The sequence below is a fragment of the Lupinus angustifolius genome, chromosome LG11 (assembly GCF_001865875.1).
Source record: "Lupinus angustifolius cultivar Tanjil chromosome LG11, LupAngTanjil_v1.0, whole genome shotgun sequence".
NCBI lineage: Eukaryota > Viridiplantae > Streptophyta > Magnoliopsida > Fabales > Fabaceae > Lupinus > Lupinus angustifolius.
The window spans coordinates 29,605,844-29,620,540 of NC_032019.1; the positions used below are offsets into that span (position 1 = coordinate 29,605,844).

General features: G+C 30.9%; 1 long non-coding RNA gene across 9 annotated transcripts; it reads right to left on the bottom strand.

The window, feature by feature from the left end:
• On the bottom strand, window positions 1,767-4,332 carry LOC109360133. Of its 9 annotated transcripts, none has more exons than XR_002109121.1 (5): window positions 3,625-4,332; window positions 3,152-3,259; window positions 3,027-3,078; window positions 2,565-2,609; window positions 1,767-2,275 (listed from the first exon to the last, which is right to left on the bottom strand). It is a non-coding gene; the product is annotated as an uncharacterized LOC109360133 (long non-coding RNA). The 9 variants fall into 9 exon arrangements; XR_002109120.1 differs by having other exon boundaries at window positions 2,558-2,609; XR_002109118.1 differs by having other exon boundaries at window positions 2,996-3,078.

Here is a 14,697-nt window from a genome sequence, read left to right on the forward strand (position 1 = left end):
AGTTTTGACAATTCTATAACTTGCAATCCTTGATCTCACAATATGAATACTTAGTATACAATGATATTAATTTTTTTTGAAATTTTAGAACACTTTGCACTTTATCAAGCAACTTCATAAAATATGAAAGTTTAGAAACAAAAGTTGCTTAAGAAAATTGTGCAGAAAATTGTTTAATAAGTGTTTGAAAGTTTTATGTGAGTGTAAGCAATTATGTATTTCATGTGTTATGGTGTATGTTGAATTTGGATGTCTTAAGGCCTTTAAATAGGTTTCCAGTCAACCATGATAATCTTCCATGAAGAGGAGACACGATTGCAATGAAATCTATTCACTTTGGATGGAAGTTGTTCATTTGAATTTGAAAACCTAGTTTCAACAACTCTGTGTAATCGGTTGTCACGAAGTGGTAATCGAGTACCCAAAATTTATGTCCAATGTGATAATCGATTAATACAATGAATTAATTGGCTACATCAGTCAGTTTTGCTTTGTAACTGTTTTCTCAGTTAGGTATCATGTTACGCAGTTCTAGTAACATATTACCAACTGACTCACAGTTCAAGTAACCTGTTTCATAGTTCTAGTAACCTATTAGCCAGGTCAAGTAACTCATTACTTAGCAATTTGACTTTGCATTTTAGACATATCCAGTTCTTTATAAAAATGATTTTTATTAGGTGAGCATTGCTACTAAATATTAAAGTGAGTGTTAAGATAGAAGTACCTATATGAAGACTTAATCTATAATACTCTTGAAGCTTGAATCTTCTATGTCTTGATGGTCTTCTTCCTTTTCTTCTTTTTGTGATCTTGGTCTCTTCATCAAAACTATGTCAAGGTCAGGAGCAAGATCTTTTTCACATACATCAAAATGTCAGTGCTCCATATCATAACCCCTTGTTATATAGGCAATTGGTAGGAAAACTACTCTACTTGACCAATTATCGACCTGACATAGTTTTTACTATTCAATAGCTTACCAATTCATGGCATCCCCAACTTTAAACCACCATAAAGCTCTCATCATGGCGCGTCGTTATATTAAAGGTCAACCAAGTCAAGTTTTATTTTATCCTATTGCTCTAGTCTTACAAATCAAAGGCTTCAGTGTCTCTGATTGAGCAACATGTCCTGATACTAGACGTTTTGTATCTGGCTATTCCATGTTCTTAGGAAATTCCCTAGTTTCATGGAAATCTAAGAAGCAAAACACGATTTTGAGGTCCTCATCTGAAGCTAAGTATAAAGCACAGGTCATTGCATCTTGTGAGATCCAATGGTTGACCTTCCTCTTGACTGACTTTTGTGTTCAATACAAGCAACTTGTTTTGCTCTATTGTGACAGCAACCCTGCAAGATATATAGCACTACAACATTTTTTACCTATTAGAACGGTTAGAAACCATGGTCATATTAAAAAAAACCGTTGTCTTTGTCATAGACAACGGTTTTGTAACTGTGGTAGTCTGAGGCTTTGCCTTTTATATAGGCCACGGTTTTTTGATTTTTGGCTACACATTTTTTAAACCGTTGCCTAATATTCAGAACAGGCAACGGTTTTCCTTCAACTTAACGCCAACGGTTAAAACTCGTTGCCTAAAAGGAAAGGTAAAAATCGTTGTCATAGTGTATATAGGCAACATTTTGAAAACCGTTATCTTTGATATTTTAAAGAACACATGTTAAACCGTTGCCATTGTTTGCATTAATCTTAAAACCGTTGCCTAATAGTTATAGCCAAATAGAAAGTTGTGATACATTTAGATACTCTCATTCCCATACATACAAATAAAACTGTGGCCTAATAAGCTTACTTCCATTCTCACACATACAGAGAAAATTGTGGCCTAATAAACTTCATCATTGATGCATCTAGATACTATCGTTCTCACACATACAAATAAAATTGTGCCCTAATAAGCATCATGTCACACATACAAATAAAACATTGGCCCAATAAGCATCATCACATATTTGGATAATCTCATTCCTACACATCAAATAAAAAATTGGTTCCTAAACAATTTTCTATAAACTACTGGAGATCAGTTGAAAATGTTCAATATTTGAAAATTTAAATGCTTTTAAAGTGGAAGAATAGGCCAATATAAAATAACAAATGTATAACTTCATTCACCTAATACATTGTCTCTAGTGCAGTAAGTATGATGGATTACACTTGTATTAAAAGCCTAGTCACATCCTTCATTGTGGATACATTCTCCTCTACAAGATTTTCATCATAGACACAAGATTTGACAACTTCTCTAATCTGTATAAACATCAAAAGATCAATTTAAGTATAAATCAGTGAAATATGAGTGAATAATAAATGCTACCATTTTTTTAGATTTTACCACAAAAGCTAGTTGTAGTGGTAGGACAGCTCAACACCAATATCAACTCCAAATCAAAATCCTATACTTCTAGTGTGGTAATTTGTCTCATACGTGGCACTTGGATGCAAAGTGTGGTTGTTGTGGTGACTTTTTTTATGAGAGACATGAAAAGTTATATGAAAATTCAAGTTATACATGCAATATATTACAAATACCTCATACATGTGTATGATCTGTAGGGATTTTCTTTTTCTCCTTCTGTTGCACCTGAAACAGAAAAATGATTAAAATACAATCTTCTTGCACTGTACCACTCAGTTTAGCTCAGTTATATCATTGACTGAATGAAACTCAAGAGATAGCCATAATCACTTAACAATTAGCTGGGGGGGGGGGGACTTAGTAAATTTAAAACAATGGATGAAATCAGCATACTTTGCAAATTAATATTCATAGAAATACAAAATAATGACTGCAATTCGTAATGAATAGCAATATTGCCTTTATATGTGATAACATGTGCCTTTGCTTGGACAAACCCAATGTTTAGAAGAATAAAATTGAAATAAACAATTTCCTGTAACTTCTACATGCCAATCTCCAGCATAGAGTATAAGGTTGGATACAATAAATGCATATATAATTCAACTCACATCAATTCTATGGCTGTAACATTTTTCTTACAATTATGTTGACTTCAATTGAATTTGATCAGGACGAATGTCGACCCAAAATACTGCCACATGAAAAGTAAAGGATCAAATCTAATTCTTCAAAGAAAAATAGTGAGAGTAAGGTTAACAACTTACAAAGTAGAGAGCAGAAAATGATGCAACAATTATGAGGATCAACGGCCAAAATGCTAAGAACAATGTTCCTCCAAGAGTCAACAAAAGTCTAGCCAGAGGGATCAAGCCCTGAAATAGATATGAATAACACAATTGATTTCCCGTAATCTCATACATAAATAAAATAGGTTAATTAGATCCAAGTATTCATGCTCAATTCAATATATAAAATCTGATTCTGCAAACCAACACTATCATTATTCATATTCAATGCAAAAGAAAGTGTGCCAACATAAACACTTAATTGACAGGGAAAGGCATTGAATATATACATTATTTTTGTTATCAATTTCTTATGCTTGCTTTCTCCACATATTCAACAAACTAAAGAACTAGGAGCTGATGTTACCCGTGAATGAAACCTAGTGCTATACTTCATTAATGGTCAATTCTATTTGATATATTATTTAAGAGATGTAAAGATAATGAATCACCTCAAGACCTTCACTATCCAGCGCCATAGATCGCTCCCTCTGGCTGTCTAGACTCATCTCAGTATTGGTTTGGACAGAATTTCTATTTGGGAAGAGAAGAAGAAGAAGAAGCCTATGAGTTAAATCAAAAGCATCCATTGGATTTACTTGATATATATACATAATAATACTAACTCAAAACCACTATCACTATTTCATTGAATCCAAAACATATTCCAAAAACCACAAAGCAATCAATTCTAAACCTAGTTTTGACACTTAAATAATTGGAAAGCAAAATTTAAACGGGGAAATTAAAAATGCGATAAATCAATTCCATAAAAATCTATGAAGTGAGACGTTAAAACCCTAGTTAACCTTCAAATTCAGGTCTTCTGCTATTACAATCGGAGTGTGAACCCCAAGTTTCAACACCAAAATACGAAAATTAATCAATTAAGAACAAACATCAATTGATGAACCATCTAAAGTGTTCCTTCAATTTCGAAGTGGCATACTATGTTTGAAGTGTGTCCCTTTCAGATTCTTCACTTACAAAAACTTTCCACCAACAATCGATAGTCGACATAAGAGCCTTCGGAATATCGTTGTTATTGAGGAGAGGAAATGTGAAAATGATGAAGTTGAGAGGAATAGTGGTGGTGCCGTTGGAGCCACGAACAATTTGAGAAATGAAAAAATGGAAGCATGCTTCTATATGAGGTTGAGTCTGTGTGAGGGTTTTAAGAAAATAATAAAAATTAGTAAATGTAATAAAGCACAATTTTTTCTATAACAGATAGGCTATGGTTACAAAAATGTGGTCAAATACAATGATAATTGTGTGTATAATAGGCAACGGTTGTTAAACCGTACTCTAAAAGAAATGATAAAAATAACCGTTGTCTAATATACCCTAACAAAACGGTTTTAAAACCATAGTACATAAATGTAAAAAAATAATAAATAAGACAACACTGTTAAAAATCGTGGCCCAATATATTTTAAGACCACGGTTTTAAAACCGTAGGGAATTGAGGCGTTGTTGTAGGTCAAAAATGTAGTAGTGCGCAGCTAATTTGGTCTAACATTAACGCATCAAACACATCGAAATTGATTGTCACGTTGCTCGAGAATGTCTACAACAAAAGCTTTTCCATCTTCTTCCAATTCTTAGTGTTGAACAGCATGTTGATCTATTTATAAAGGCTTTAGAGTCTATCACTTTTGGTTACTTATTATTGTCCAAGCTGAGTGTCGTCAATATCCATTTTTTCCGGAGTATTAAAGTTTATCTAGGAATATATCTAGTTAGCTTATTTAGAAGCATATCTAGTTAGCTTATCTAGGAGCATATCTACTTAGTTAATTTTTATTCCTTTATATTATTAGTAACTCAATTATGGTTTATAAAAAGTTGAGCCTTGTATAAACTTCAGTTCATTCAATGAATCAAATATCAGTTAGCATCTCCCTCTTCCTTCTACAAAACCTTTATATATCCCTTTAATATATAAAGTTTATTTTTATACTTTTAAGGCAGACCCATTATGCAAACATTGCATCAATATATATGAACAATTTGACCCATCTCTTGTCTCTATTATATGAATCAGAAATATAAAAATCCCCATTCCCCACCCCAAGCCACTTCTTAACTGGTTAGAACATCACGTGATTCACGTCAATATATATTTGTTTAAAAATAAAAGTTCCTCCTGCCTTTGTCTGAAGCATAACACTTCCAGACTTCAACGTGTTGAATGTTTGAATCTACTTTAATTTGTCTTTTTTATATTAATTAAATACAATTCTTACTCTTATTATATATCACGTGATTAATTTGTTAATATTTGTTTTGACATTAGAAAATATATGTTATGCCTGCTGCATGTTCAATTTTAGAGATTTGTATTGGCATCTAAAACACTTTGTTTGCCTATCTTTTTATTTTCTTCATAAAATATTAACTGTGGATGTGGTTCTATTTCACTTATAGTTGAGCACGAGATTATCTCTAAATGTATGAACTTAGATGAGCAACTTCAAGAAGCTTTAATCGTAAACGAACTACCCTTGTCTAGAAAGATTTTCAACACATTCTCATACATAAAACATTCTTAGTGGTAGCGACTCAATAATTTATAACTATAAGTCTCTCAGGTTATGGGTTCGTGTCATTGAGGCTACTTTTAAGGGAATAAAATACTGCAGTAGATATTTAAGCAGCACGCTCAGTAAATTCATGGGTCCAAATAATCGCATGTCAAAGCTAAGGTGTTACAAAATTTCCATTACATAATTTGGATGAACAATCCAAACAAGCATTATAATAAAGAGTGTAGACATGAAAAACAATGGAATAACAACGCATTTAAAACAAATGGTCATATTGGGTACATACATCTAATCTCATGTTTAGCTCTTCATTTTTTTTCGATGCATTGTTTAGCTCTTCATTCTCATGGAAACAAATGCCTTTAATGTATTGATCATCATTCTTTCTTCTCAGCAATGTCTAGAAGGTTGTTCATTGTTTCAATCCGAATTTTGCAATGATATTTACCTTTTTATCTTCGTATGTTCCTAATTTCAGTTGGTATATCTATAATGATTCTGTTTAGAATTACTTGATTTTCTGGTAATTGTGTTGGACTTTTCGCCGACATAATTTCTCGTTGAGCGTGGTTGTTGTGTTGAGCAAATTCCTCTCTTTGCTCCGAGTGCATGCATTAATTGCCAGAATCCTACTTATTTTCACCTTTTTATATTTGGAATATAATGACATAAGAGGGATGTAATAAGGGTTGCTTAAATAATTAACTCGATTTATAATGTGAATGACATTTATCTAAACTTTTAGAATAAAAAATGATTAATTAACTTTATAATTTAAGGTAATTTTCGTACTGTTGAATTTACTCAAACTATTGGGGCTGATTTGTATACTATCACAAAGAATGATGTCTTTAAAGGGAAATGTTATGCTAGACATGGAATGTCCAAATTTGAATATTAAAGTTAATAAAATTTTCATTTGTACTTATAAGTTGTATGATTTTAATGTTTGGCATGTTGGACAATACCATATTAATAAATGAGCTACTGACATCATGGATAACTTAGGATTGATGCCTAAGGTTTCAGAAAATGATTTTGATAAATGTGATTTTTGTAGTCAATAAAAACAAATAAGCATTCACATAAATTAGTAAGTATATAATCACAATCTTTATGAATTAATTCATATTTATAGACGATTACTCAAACTATATTTATGTATATCTAATCTAGTATAAGTGATAGAAAGACTCAATATAATATAAGCATGCTTGTTCTTTTATAAATAAATAAAAGCGCATAAAATCATATTTATGCTTGATATACTCGTGAAAAGGAAATGCTTTATCTTCTCCCTCATTCACTCCTTCATTTTATTTTTTTGATCGGCAATTGTTAGTATTTTAGTTGTTAGCAGTGTTACAAAAATCGATTCCTGTCGGCCAGTTCAACCGGAGAACCGATACGATACAGTAATTATACCGATCATGCAGTCATACCGGTTAAAACCGGTCAAACCAGTCATACCGTCCGGTTTTCAATTAAATCGTCCCGGTCATACCGGCCATTTTTTATTTCAATTAATTTTTTAATGAAATTAAAAAAAATATTGATTTTTTTTATTGATTTTCAACATTAATAATAATATATTTTATTTTTATATCTAATTTTGCCGGTATGCGATTTAATTAGTAAACCACCGGTTGAACCGCTATACCACTATACTAGTACCATCATCAACATTCATCACCCTAACCATCAAACCACCTTATAACTCTCATTTTTTATTGATGGTGGGACTTGAACACACAACCTCCTGCACTTCATTCCTTAAGTCCTCCCTCTTCACCAATAGACCACCTTATTGCTCCCCCTTCATTTTATTATTGTTCTTACATTCCACACTTAATCTCCAAGACAAGGCTCTTCTTCTATATCATTTGCCTATAAAGAGTTCCATCATCACAAAATTTAGCAACATCAATTACATACATAAAGTGGTTTTTTCTCTAAGATAGTGAGAGTTTAAGAGATTATTTCTAGTCTTCTTGTTTTTGTTAGAGAGTATTTGTGAGAGAAAATATTGTTTGAAGGATGGCATGCTTGAATTGTTTGATCCTGATAAGAGGTTCATCATAAGAAGTAGACTGGCAAAGAACAAGATATTTCAAGTTGATATCAAGGTAGTTGAAGTACAATGTTTGGCCACCATGGAAACCAATGATGTAAGTTAGTTTTGGTACTCAAGATATGGACACTTGAACTTCAAAAGCCTGCAACATCTAGGGTCAAAGCAACTGGTCACTAGGATTCCTATAACATCTCAACCAGAAAGGGCTTGTGAAGTTTGCTTGGTTGGGAAGCAAACCATGAATGCATTCAAGTCAGAAGGGTACATGAGATCAAGATCAGCTTCAGAGGTCTGGAAGGAGCACCTGGTTTACAAACTAAACAAGGCCCTATATGGCCTGAAGCAAGTCCCAAGGGTCTGGAACAAGAAAATAGACTCATTCATGGATAAACTCAACTTCCAAAAGTGTTCAGTTGAGCATGAAGTGTATGTCAAATAAGGGAGACGAGGAGAGTTACTAATCATATGTTTATATGTTGATGACCTACTAGTAACTAGATCAAATTAAGAAGGAATTGAAGAATTCAAGAGGATTATGAAATCTTAACTTGACATGACTGATCTAGGAAGGCTAAGCTACTTCCTTGGTATGGAGTTTGCATACACCACTGCAGGAATGTTGATGCACCAAAAGAAGTATGCAAGTGAAATGCTAATCAAGTTCAACATGAGCTCCTACAACACATCAACTACTCATACTGAAGCTAATCTGAAATTGACCATAGATGAGGATGGTGAATTAGTAAATGAGACCTTGTTTAAGCAAATAGTTGGATCACTAAGGACCCTATGCAACAACATGTTAGATCTAGCATTTGGGGTGGGTATAGTGAGCAGATTTATGTGCAAGCCAAAGAAGACTCACTTGTTGGCTGCCAAGAGAATTTTAAGATACATCAAAGGTACATCAGACTATAGGATCCTATATCCAACAAGAAAACATAAACCTACACTTGAGCTAGTTGGTTTTTCATATTCAGACTACGGTGGTGACCTAGTTGAAAGAAAGAGCACTTCTGGTTACATATTCTTGCTTAATGAAGCTCTCATCTCATGGTGTTCCAAGAAGCAAGAAGTTATTGCATTGTCGAGCTGTGAATCAGAATACATCTCAGGATGCTATGTTGCTTGCCAATTTGTATGGTTGGAAGAATTGCTAAAGGAAATCAAAACTGAAGTGAAGGCACGTCTACAACTTTTGATAAACAATATATCTACTATTAATCTATCAAAAAACCCAATAAGCCATAGGATAAGCAAGCATATAGAGGTGAGGTTCCACTTTCTAAGAAATTTGGTGAACAAAGGAAAGCTTAGGTTGTGCATTGCAAAACTAAAATGCAACTTGCAAATGGTTTTACTAAGGCTTTGAAATCAAACAGATTTGTGAAATTAAAAAGATGAATAGGTGTTGAATTTCCCAAGTACTTGAATTAACGGAGAATGTTAATGTAGATGTATAATTCAAGTATAGAGTGTAAGTAGAAAAGTTGTTAGGATTTACCATTTGTAGAAGTTAGTTGATTGAGAGTTAGTTAGTAGTTGAAATTACATACTATTAATATAAGGCATTGTATCTTTGTTAAATCAATGAAAGAAAACATACATTCTCTATATACATACCTCTGTTTTTATTCTTTGCACCATCCCTTCTCATCTTTCATCTTTTCATCTCATCTTGAGTTCTAATAATTATTACCATAGGAGAATAAAATATATTCTCATATTAGAAGATAAGTTATTTCCTCCAGCCACTAAAACTATGACATGTGTATTATTATTTTTAGTTTTTAGCGATATTTATTTAGAAAATGAGTAAATATGACAGATGTCATGATTTTAGTAGCCGGAGGAGATAACTTATCTTCTGATATAAAAAGGATTTGATTTATATTATCAATTTTACATAGTGGAACTTTGTTCATGATCGTCCGTGGTTTTTTACCTCTCACGTTGAAGGGGTTTTTCCATATAAATATTGTTCATTTTTATTGCTTGTTTCCGTACTTCTCCTTAATTCTTGATTGATATGACCTATGCTTCTGGATAGTGCTCATATTCTTAACAACTAAAAAAATAGGTGTATTGTAAAATTACACATTCAGTATTATGAAAAGTAGAACATTATATTTTCCAATTCCTTAATCATTATAAACCTTCATAATTATATTGTTTAAGATTAAATTTAGAGGTGAGCATGGGATAGGTTGGGATAGGTTAATCAGATCAATTTTTGAATCCGGACCCGTTCCTAATTAGGATGGGACGCATGAGGAACGGGTCCAAAATAAGATGGGTCAAGATAGGGACGAGTCCGGGTTGGAAAATGATAAAATGATAAATGTAGGTTTTTTTCTCAAATCTTTAAACATTCACAATCAAAATTATCACAATTTGTATATAAACTCAACTAAAACCTACATCCCACATACATCAGTATATAAACTACAAACTATTAATTGCATCCTTCAAACTAAAAACTATCACAATCACGTGACTGAAAATTATAGAAGACATTGAAAATTTCAGAATGATTTAAATTGTCAAGTGTCAACATAAGCTAGAGTATTCTTGTAAATGGTAAAAAACACATGAGAAATGAAATGACAACAACATATCAATACTTAAAAGTTCACACAAAATGAATACAATAACTAGATATTAACTAAAAATAGAACTTAAATTGGAGTTCACACAAATACACAAAAACTAAAAATTAATTAGTTTTCTATCAATCAAGATTCATGGTTGCATGCTCATCTTTAACTCCTTGTAACTCGAGAATCTTTGTCACTACCTCTGCAAGAAAAATAGTCAAATTTACATAATGCATATTTTTAATTAAATTAACCAAATAGTAAAAAAAAATGAACTCACCATCAACAATATTCTTAGTGATGTCAAATTGATCAATTATAAATAAAGGGCACCAATTATTTTGAAACTTATGTTTTATATTTTATATTTTGTGAAAGTAAAAGTTTAGAATATGTGCAATTACCTACCAAGGAAAATGACTAAGTCTATTATGGAAAAATGATGAAGAAGACGAGTTGAAGACTATTGGACATTGACAATCAGAGGCAATAGCATAAGCATAAGCAATTTCAAAGAGGAAAAACAAACAATAGAGAATAAAAAAATAACTAACTCTTAAGAGTTGTAGTGTCCATTACTCTCATCGCAACAATCCTTCACTATCTAGGAGAATTTATTTACTATATAACAAAGAAAACTCATTGTCACATCACCTAGAACATGTGTCATCACCTCAATAAAAAATTACCCTCCAAAAGCTCCCTACCCCTTTCTATACATCCTCGCACATATGATAACATGACAAACCCCTTTACCATTTGTTTTTTATATATCTATTTACTATATATCCCTATTTTTATTACTCATGTCATTGAATTGAAATAATGACCAACATAAATCATGGCCAAAAAATCATAGGTGATGTTTTAACATCCAAAAAACAATTTTAATTATTGATGCCATTAAACTAAAATAATGGCCAACGTAAATCTTGGCCAACAAAATTATAGCTCATGTTTTAACTTCCCAAAACAATTAAATAATGGCTCACCTTCAATAGCATTTGTAAATCACAGATAAATCACTTTTTGAATTTCACTTTAAATCTAAATGAAGGAATGATTCACAAAATGACTTTCTTCATTTTTTCTGACAATTGTTCCACTTACCATTTCATTACATATCTCTTTGTTTCTCTAATTTGTTTTCACATTCTTTTCTTGATTGTCGTGATGTGATGTGCATAGCACATACCTATAACATATCATTTTTCCTTTTTTCATTTCTTAATTTCTTTCGTTTTGTTTTACTTCATTTTTTCCTTTCTGCGTTTGGAATGTCATTTGCCCTCTTTCATTTCATTTTTTATTTATTTATTATATGCGTTGTGTTCTTCTTCATATTTGTCTTCTTAATTTTGCTTTATATTTGATGAGGCTCTTTGATATTGAAAGAAAGTAATATGTTTAATTTTACCCAAGATTATAGGGTGATCTTCTTCCAATTTTGTCTTATATTTACTTAGGTTCTTTGTTTTTTAATCTTAACTTTGGTCATATCCTTCATTGAAGTGTTATTGTTATGCTATAATTTTTATTTTATTTTTCTTGCTTCATGATATTCATCTTCGTTTTTGTTTATTGTTTAATGCTTTCATTGTTTTCTGTATATATCTTACCTTTGATAATAACCTTCATTGAAGTGTGACCTACTATGACTTGATATTGTTTTCCTATTTTCTGTCTTATGTCACTAACTATTTCTCCTTCATTGAATTGTTACTCTTATGCTGTAATTTTCTTTTTACTTTTCTTAGTTCATAATATTCATGTTCATTTGTATAAGTATGAGTAGACCCTTAGAAACGATGAGCAACTCCATGTCCAGAAATAAATCTAGCATTTGTTCGATGTAAATGTTAGTTTCATTCTGAACTCCATACAGCAAATATGAAATATATTAATGTCAAATATAATCAAGGAAGCATGATCATATTCACATTATTACAATTGTTCATTAAATATAGTCACACTAGCATACCCTTAAGGGTAATCATGCATGTAATGTTTTATCAACAAAAAACAATTGATTATAGAATATACTCACAAAGCAATAGTTTACAATGCCTAATACAAAACACTTACATGAGTTATCCATAGTTAGGATTCATAATTGTCATTCATAACATATAATTGATGTGTAACCATCTTTCATAAGTGAGCTAAGCATTCTTTATGTTGCATCACTTGGGGGCACACGCACCACTTAGTGGTATTGTATTAATCCCCTATTGAATCAATTGTTCTTACAAGATAGGTTAACTAGCTCTATCAAATGTCTTACTTCTTTTGGATTTTGGAAGTAAATCATTTGGAACTAAATTGATGGTTTGCTGGAACCATATTAGGTAATGTCTTGCCTCATTTATGGTTTAATATTTTTTTTTACTTTTCTTGGTTTATGATATTCATCTTTGTTTGATCCTTTCACTATTTTTTTATATATCTTACATTTGGTAATAACCTTCATTGAAGTGCAACCTATTATGTTTTGATATTGTTTTCCTATTTTTTTGTCTTATATCACTAACTATTTTCCTTCATTGAAGTGTTACTCTTATGCTGGAATTTTTTTTTACTTTGTCATAACATTCATTAAAGTTTATTGTTATGATGTAATCTTTTTTACTTCTCGTGATCATATTATCAAACTACACATTTTATTTTGATCTAATTTTGATGTACATTTGATGTAGATTTGATGTAGATGATCGTAATATGATATTATCAATAAATTAATATTTACTTTTTTGTTTTACCTTTGTTGTATTTTAAATGTATTTCTTCATACTCAACTTTTGATATATATTGTGATATCTTTGTTTCATATTGACCAATTTATTAACACTTGTCTTCTTCTTTAAACTAAGAGATACTTATACGTTTTTGAAATTATCTTCAAACATTATTGATATTAACCATACATAAAAGTAAATTGCTTCGTGCAAATGTACGGATAACTTACTAGTTAAACAATGGAGGAAAATTAAGGAATAAGGATCATATGATAAGTGGTGTAAATATCTTGCGTGAGCTTGTAGGTAATTAAATTATGTGGGCTGCACATAATAGGTATTGCTAAGTACTTATTAAACAGTTTACTTTTCATTAAAAATTTATTATTTTGGTGAAATTTATATGGTACTTAAATGTGATATGTAGGATGACTGCTAATATTATTTTTATGATAAATACTTAAAGGGAAAATGGTTCTACGTATCTTTGAGGTTTGCCACGAAAACACACACTTCTTTTAGTTTTAAAAATGGCATTAATCGTTATTATTGTACATTTTGAATCATATTTTAAATGCCTTATAGTTCATTCAAAATGTACAATAATTTGTAGTGCAATATAAGCTAGTTAATTTTAAATGGACTTTTTTATAATAAGTGTAAGTGCGATATAAAATATAAAATAGAGGATGCCAATGTAATTTTAAAAATTAGAGAGGATTTGCATATCATCCACCACCACAACAAAACTCACCGAAACTTAGTACAATTTCCTATATTTAAAATAGTAGGTAGTTAATTATCGATTCGACAATTTACATTGGATACTGTTTTATAAATTGAAATTGTAATTTTCCTTATAAAAAATCTCAATAAAGGACAAAGGGGAAGATAAAATAATGAAGCACATTTGAAATTTTGAACTCAAATTCATAATTCATGTAACTAAGGTAACTCTTGAGGATGATTAAAACTATACTTTCAATTACGCAAGTAAATTAAAGGTATATTTAGTTTTAATTTAATATAAAATATTAACCCACAAAGATTAATGAATGCATAATCTTTGTCTATATATATACTTATATATAAAGTTTCATATAATAAAATTTGAATTTTTTCTTACAATAAATAAAGTCACTTTTATCTTCACATATATGTAAAACACATACGACAATATTTTGTTGTCTTGCAAGTGTTTGATGTATATAAAATGAGAAAACTCTTCTAAAATCAGATGAGGTAGTGAGAATGTATCTCAATCACATAATCAGCCAGGATAATTTACTTTAATAAAAGTCAAACAAAAAACACCATCCTTTCCTCATTAGAGATGAGCCATTATTTAACTTCCTTGACACACACTCCATCTTATTTTAATTTCTTTATAAATGACAGATATTATTTTTTATTCATTTAGACGAGTTGAGTTTCGGTAGCTTAGTAGGGTTAAGGCAAACTTCACGATTGTATGAACACTTATCAATATATATATATATATATATACTTATTTAACTTCCTTGACACACACTCCATCTTATATTTTGATTTCTTTATAAATGACATATAT